This window comes from Benincasa hispida, chromosome 8 (genome assembly GCF_027475165.1).
Source record: "Benincasa hispida cultivar pf3 chromosome 8, pf3_genome.v1.1, whole genome shotgun sequence".
NCBI classification, from domain to species: domain Eukaryota; kingdom Viridiplantae; phylum Streptophyta; class Magnoliopsida; order Cucurbitales; family Cucurbitaceae; genus Benincasa; species Benincasa hispida.
In genome coordinates this window covers 14,378,202-14,385,978 of record NC_143485.1, presented here as the reverse complement: position 1 = coordinate 14,385,978, position 7,777 = coordinate 14,378,202, and the positions used below count along the sequence as shown (strand labels likewise).

The 7,777-nt window shown below is 34.9% G+C and overlaps 1 long non-coding RNA gene across 2 annotated transcripts; it reads left to right on the top strand.

Moving 5' to 3' along the window:
• The first annotated feature begins 1,644 nt into the window (after positions 1-1,644).
• On the top strand, positions 1,645-3,212 carry LOC120083424 (uncharacterized). Of its 2 annotated transcripts, none has more exons than XR_005483418.2 (5): positions 1,645-1,926; positions 2,034-2,095; positions 2,184-2,270; positions 2,351-2,395; positions 2,934-3,212. It is a non-coding gene; the product is annotated as an uncharacterized LOC120083424 (long non-coding RNA). The 2 variants fall into 2 exon arrangements; XR_005483419.2 differs by having other exon boundaries at positions 1,665-1,926; positions 2,200-2,270.
• The last annotated feature ends 4,565 nt before the right edge of the window (positions 3,213-7,777 follow it).

The window sequence follows — 7,777 nt, the reverse complement described above, 5'->3', positions numbered from 1 at the left end:
GCATCTACTTCATAAAAATTGTGAAAGTATATCTATATAGTTTTTTTTTTCATGAAAATCTTCATTATTACTTAACAAATCTCGATAAAAGTTATAGATTTAAATACTATTTTAGTCTTTGTTCATTTTGGTCCTCATACTTTTAAAATGTTCATTTTTATCCTAATATTTTTAATATTTGTTTATTTTGGTCTCTATATTTTCAAAAAGTTCGTTTTGGTTCTTGTACTTTCAAAAAGTTTCCATTTTGGTCATTTAGTTTCCATTTTGACTTCATCTTTAATGGATCAAAATAATTACTTTTTTAAAGTTCAAGTGCCAAAATGAAACAAAAATTGAAAGTACAAGGATAAAAGTAAACATTTTAAAAATACAGAGGCCAAAATGAACCAAAATTGAAAATATAGAGACCAAAATGAATATTTCAAAAGTATAAAAATCAAAATAAATAAAAATAAAAAAACATAAGAACCAAAGTAGTATTTAAACTAAAACTATAATTTTGAAATATTAAATTTAAAATTATAGAAAATACAGAGACTAAAATTGAATAATGATAAACAATTTAAAGTATCAAAACTAAAAATGGTATTTTAACATTAAAAAAAAATTATTGATGTGTTTAAATAGGACAAGTAAAGTATAAAATCAATATCTAACTCTTCCAATAATGTAGTGATGACATGCTGCGTAGCCTGACAAAAATTATTATTTTACTTTTTTCTATTAATAAATTATATGCGTAGTAAAATATAAAATTACACGTGGAGCATGCGAAAAATTATATTATTTTATTGAGGAAAACGGTAGAAGTAGCCAAAAGTTGAAAGGACAAATAAATAAAATAAATGAGTGGCTGTTGTATGGTTTTGAAAAATCGAGATAATTACTCGGAAATTGATATTTTTAATCTTAAAAAGCTTCCTCTTTCAAAATTAATTTTTTTTAATGATTATTTTTTCTAACGATTTTTCTTTTCTCTTTCAAATTTTAAATGGAATGTACCATATAACGAAAATGATATGTAGTTAACTCGTTTGTGTCTCCAATTTTATTTTTTAGTTCTTTATTTTGTCTGTCTTTATGTTTTTGACAAATTTTAACCAATATTTATGTTAGATTTTTTTTTTCTTTTTGTATTTTAAAGGAAAGAAATTTGGAAAATTATAAGAAATAGTGCATTTAAGTTTTCACTTTTCAAAACTAACCTCTTTTTTTAAACTCATTAGAATAGATTTTTTATATATATTTCAGACGAGTGGCCACTCAGATTTAGTTGAAAAATCAACTTTTGTTTTTTTACTTATCAATTGATTTGAGCCTTCTCAGTACCGTCATTACACACACCGAGATTCTGTTAATTTTTTCAAATATTATATAATCTTCCGAATTATTATACCAAATCTTATATATTTTCAAAATTTCTAATATTTATGTTAATTTTCAAATCTTTAGTAATTTTTGTTGCATAATTATATTGAATTCCCTAATTATATCCATATTGTTTTAATTGATGTGTGACTTTTAAAATTTGAGGAGAAAAACTATAACGCCCCAAAGATTTGTGCATTTATTATTATTTTTTAAAAAATAGAGAGTTAATAGTTAATTTAGGAAAAGGAGAAGAGAATTAGGGTTATAAATGAGATCGAGGGACCTCTGGTTGCGTGCAAAAGAAAAAAAAAAAGAGAAAAATTCTTTTTCTTTTTTTCTCTTATTCTTCCTGCGTCTAGACTCGCAAAACGCCCCTTCACAGTGCTCGTCCGCCGTCGCCTCCTCGAGCCTTAGCCCAACATGCCTCACCTTCGTCCACCGTCCGCCGCTCGACCGTAGGTTCCGGTCGTTTCAGCCGCGCCGAGTTCTTCGATTTTTCTTTTCTCTTTTCCATTCGCCGACCGTTTCGGTTCTGCCAAGAACGTGGTTTTGGTGAGATTTAAGTTTTTTTTTTTTTTTTCCTAGTCAATGGGTTCTAAATGGTTATCGATTTTTAGTCTGATTTAAGTTAACTCAGGGTGCGTTGTTGTTCAATTCAGGATTTCAAGACATTTTTTCGGTATTGTCCAGCAGCATCAAATTTCGCTTAGGCGCCTTTTGGGTAAGCTATATTGGTTGTTCTAATTTAAATCTCGTTTCCCCGATTGGTTTGGTGAATGTTGGTGTTTATTGGATTTTTTTGAATTTAGTTTTGAAACCTTTCAGCTTGGCTTAGGACTGTTTCAGATTTCGTCCTTGGAGCTCAGTGAAGGTCTGTTATGTCGACTTTCTTTTGGGTGAGTGGTTTGGAGTTTTGGTGCAATTTGGGGGAATATGTTGTGTTTATAAGGTTTAATATTAAATTGGTTTATTTCAGGGCAATTCGAGCGTTTGGTTGCTAACTGTTCGACATAATTTCGAGGTAAGTGGTTTGTTGCTGGTATTGCCCTAAGATCTTGATAAGCCTGCTAGTTAGAAGAAAAATTCTTATGTCACTGTATGTATGTAACTGTGCGGAAGTTTGATGTATGGGTGGTTTGATACTGATTCATGGCCTTGATTGCATGCCTATGTTGTCTGACATTTTAATGACTGTTAATTCATGACCTTGATTGCATGCTTATGTCCATTAGAGATTTGAGACTTTAGTGACTGTTAGTGTTGCCATTGAGCTATGCACATCGCATGTTGTGAGCCTTTGGGCCCACACCCTATGCTTATATACGGTGTCATTTTGGACCACCACATATGTTTATGCTTGTGACCTTTGGTGTCACTACTTATGAAAGCGTGCCTTATGTCCTTGTGCATTTTAGTCCAATGGAAAACTAACAGATCATTGAGTGGGCCCAGTAGTGGGCCGCTTAGTGAGTATACTTTTAAGATCACTGAGTGGGCCCAGTAGTGGGCCGCTTACTGAGTATACTTTTATACTTACCCTTTTCTTTTCCTATTTTCAGGTAAAGGTAATGATAGACCGACGCATGACAAGAGAGATCCGTGACCTGCGCATTTAGTATAATGTTTTGGAGTCTGGTTTAGGAGTTAGGCGTTTTAAACTCTCATGCAAAATTTATTAATTTTATTATTTGACTATTTAATTGTTTTCATTTTAAAGTTGGGTTTAGGGGTACCCTGAATGATAAATTTTTATTTTAGTTTATTTATTATTATTATTTAATTATGTTTTCTTATCTTTGCTCATTTGAGCCCTATTAAATAAAATTTTGGTTCTTTCATTTATTTGGTTAGGAAAAAGAAAATGTACGCTAAGCTATGCATGCATGAAGTAGCGTCCTAGAAATAGGTAGGAAAGTAGGGTCGAGAAATATATAGAATTTCAGTGTTAATTTACCCGAGAATTCACTGAGAAAGCTCAAATATATAAAATCTCGGTAGATTAACACCAAGATTTTATATATTTTCCACATCTTACCTTTTTTTGCAAAATTTAATCTTTCCTAAAATTTTAAAAGTCAAAATGCAATCACTTGAGATCCATTTGTATAATTGGTATATTCATTTGGAAGTTTGGAAATTCATATAATTGTGGAAACATAAATTGAGTTAAATATTTAAAAAATTATGTTATAAAATTTGGTAAAGATAAATTAATTAAGACAAAATTTTAAAATAAGATTTGGTATAAGATTTAGGAAGATTACATAATATTTGAAAAAATTAAGACCCAAATCGATAATATAGAAAACGTTGGTTTTTTTTTTTTCAACTAAATTTCGGTGGTTGATCTCATTCGAGATGGACCGAGAAAAACCAATTGAACAAGTTTGTAAAAAGCATGCTAATTTTGTAACGTGAAAACTAAAAACTTGAAGAGGTTATTTCTGATAATTTTTTTGGACAAGAAAGTTTTGTTAAGAAGGAAAGGTTGTGTTTTATCAATAATTCTTATAGTTTCTTATCAATTTTTTTTTTTCGAGATTTCAGCCAAGTTTAACTACAATTTTACTGTAAATTTTAATTTTTTGAAATTATTACGTGATATCCTGGTAAAAATTCTAATTTTCAATAAGGTTGGCCAGTAAGAATTTCGAAAATGAAAACATTGAAAGGAGTTTCAACAAACAATTTCTTGTAAGAATTGAAAATGTTTGTGTAAAAAAATCCTTATGCAAAATTTTTCGTATGGGGAAAATTTTCACAAATTTCAATTCTTACGGATGATTTTAAATTTCACTAAGTAAACATTGTAAGACCATTTTATTTTCAATATGTATATACTTTAAATTTTCTCTATTAAAAGGTATTATTGGAAAGAACACACACAAAAAAAAAAAAAACGTATGAAAACGAGTTGTCATTTAGCTAAAATAGAGTTGTATAGATGAAAATATAATAAGAACAAAATTTTAAAGCGAGAACTTATCGATTGAGCACTTAAGATCAACGATCGCACACCCGAGGTCAACGATCATGCACCTTTTTTGCATACGATAATTTTGTTTTGATCATAGATATAACTCCGTTTTAGCTAAATGACTACTCGTTATCATACACTTTTTCATGTTCTTTCCAACCATGCTTATAAATTGATCAAAATGTTAAAGTATCTCTATTTTTGAATGACTTCACACCGTTTAAACTTAAATAATTTTTTGTATGCGATGTTTTTGGTAATATAAGAAAAACACGAATATTATTGAGAGAAATGGAAACAATTCATTTAAAATTGAGGGTAAAGTGACTTTTTTCACATATTTGAGAGAGAAAAAAAATATATGTTTTCAAACGGGAGATAAATTAAATTGAAGGTTTTTTTTGTTAGTTTGGGCAATTTTCCAATAAATTAGTCAAAACAATGTGTCTTTAAAATATTTAAAATATTATAAATATGTTAAATTAGGTGTAATGTAGATGTTCATTATTAGTATTTATTGGTCATGTGTCACTTATCTATTGTCCCATGTAATCCACCTCTACTTGCCAAATTGCCTATAAATGGTGGTATTTTGTGAGTTTTGAAAGACACACATATTGGTGATCAATACAAAAAGATTGGATTGGAGAAATCCATTCTTTGTTATTTTATTTACTTTTTGTTATTTATTTATTTTATCAATTTGACGTACTGAGTGATGGGGGGGGGAGACTCTTTGGCACTGGCTTTAGTGCAGTCTGATCCTGATCCGTTGTCTCTTTTGGATGGGATTTTGAAAGTTCGGGCAAAAGCACAGGGGGAGGTGGTAGGTGTGATTTCTTGCAAGTTTCACGATCTGGTGTTCCTGGAATGTTAAGGGGTTGAATGACCCTATCAAGTGTGGGGTAATGGCAGATTTTTTGTCTTCCTCCTCTGTTACTTTCTGCTCTTTGCTTGAGACGAGGGTTCATCGCGAGAACTTTGGTATGGTGGTGGTTAGGTTTGGTGATGCTTGGAGTTATGTGAGTAGTTATAGTGTGAGTGGAGTTAGGAGGATCTGGGTGATGTGGCAGAAGAGTGTCTATGATTTTATTCTGGATGTCAGTGGAGATCAGTTCATTTCTGGAATATTGGTGGATATTGTATCTAGTACTAGGGTACATATTGGTGCTATGTATGCCACTAATCACTGAGTGATAGGTGGAACTTGTGGTCCCAGTTGATTGATGCGTGTGTCTCGTGGCAGCTTCCTGGAGTTGTTATAGGTGATTTTAATGCTATTCGTAGTAGTTCGGAGGTTCTTGGTGGTTGCCCTAGCTTGAGAGAGATGGAGAAGTTTGATGGGGCGTTGTTGGAAGTGGTTCTGGTTGAGATGGGTGTGATAGGTAAATGGTTTGCTTGGACTAGTAAAATTCAGGGAAATGGTATCTTGCGCCGGTTGGATCGCTGCTTGACAAATGAGGCGTGGAAGGTGGCTTTTCTGTATTCGAAGGTTAGGGTTGGGTAGTGGGAGATTTCTGATCATAGCCCTCTTCTAGTTTCTATAGGGGAGACGAAGAGTAAGTCGCCTCCTATGTTTCTCTATTTTACTCATTGGACGGAGGCAGATGGTTTTATTGATACTATCAGGTCGGTGTGGAGAAGGTCTGAGGCTGTGTCCCCTATGGTTAGATTTGTGCAAAATTTGAAGGCAGTGAAGCAGGTTTTACGTGCCTCGTTTGGTAGGCATATCTCTGTGTTATCTGATGAGGTGCGAGATGTTAGGCAGGTTATGGAGGCTGCTCAGGCTGAGTTGGAGAGGGATCCTTTCTCAGAGTCGGTGTGTGCGGAGGCGACTCGGGCCACTGAGGTGTTTTGGTCAGTGGCTAAATTGGAGAATGCGTCGCTCCGGCAGAACGCTAGGATGAGGTGGCTGGAGTTAGGTGATATGAACATGGTGTTTTTTCATCGTTGTATTCACTCTCGCCGCAGTTGTAGTGGTTTATTTTCAGTTGTGGATGCTAGGGGGACTCGCCAGATGATGCATGACAGGGTGTCGGGGGTGGCAGTGGATTTCTTTCGTGGTAGTTTAGGGTATCAGCGTGTGGGGTATAGGGATCTTATTGCCCGAATTGGGGATATTGTGCAGTTCAGCTAGTCCACAGAGGGGGTGGAGGCGCTTGGTTGCCCAGTGAGTCGATATGAGATTCAAAAGGCTTTATTCTCGATGATGTCTAGGAAGGCTCCTAGACCTGATGGGTTTTCGGTGGATTTTTATAGAGCTGCTTAAAGTGTGGTTGGGGATGATTTCTGTGATGTTGTTCTGAATTTTTTTGAGTCCTGTTATCTGCCTAGTGGAATTAACTCTACTGTTATTACTCTTATCCCAAAGAGGCGGGGAGTTGAACGTATGGAGGACTTTCGTCCTATTTCTTGTTGCAATGTTGTGTATAAGTGTATCTCGAGGGTCCTAGTTAATAGATTACGGTTGTGGTTGTCTTCTTTCATTAGTAGTAACCAGTCAACGTTTGTTCTTCGTAGGTCAATTTTTTTATAACATTTTATTATGTTAGGAGATTGTGGAGGGCTATAAGGTGGGCAGTGGGAAGCCGCTTTGTGTGTTAAAGGTTGACTTTCAGAAGGCATATGATTCGATCAATTGGGATTTTCTGTTTGGTGTGTTGCTTGCTATAGGTACGCCCCTCCAGTTTGTTAGTTGGATAAAGGCTTGTGTTACTTCGCCTACATTTTATGTGATGATTAATGGTTCCCTTGAGGGATTTTTCCCTGGTAGGAAGAGGTTGAGGCAGGGGGATCCGTGGTCTTCTTTTTGTTTGTGATGGTGATGAAGGTCCTGTCCAGGTTGTTGAATAAGCCTCCTATGTGGTTTCGGTTCCATGATCGGTGTGAGCGTATGGGCCTGACTCATTTGGCTTTTGCAGATGATTTGATGATTTTCTGTGCAGCTGAGAGGGATTCTTTGGAGTTTATGAGGTAATTCTGGCGGAGTTTGCAGAGTTGTCTAAGTTAGTTGTGAATTTTGGGAAGAGTTCCATGTTTGTTGCGGATGTGGAGTTTAGTGAGGCGGAGGAGCTTGCTGCTTTTATGGAATTCTCTCTTGGTTTGTTGCCTGTTTGGTATTTGGGGTTACCTTTATTGGTTGGTCGGTTGAGGGCTGTGGATTATGCGCTTTTGATTCAGAGGATTACAACTCGTATTAGAAGCTGGGCGGCTCGGTCCCTTTTTTTGCTGGGAGGTTGCAGCTTGTCAGGTCTGTCTTACAGTCATTTCAGGTGTTTTGGTGTAGCATCTTCGTGTTGCTTGCGTGCGTAACTCATGAGGTTGATCGTCTGTGCGTAGTTATTTATAGAATGGCAGTATGGAGAGTCGGGGTGGTGCTGATGGAACACGAGACATACACAGCGGAATAAGGATCTAATTACACTC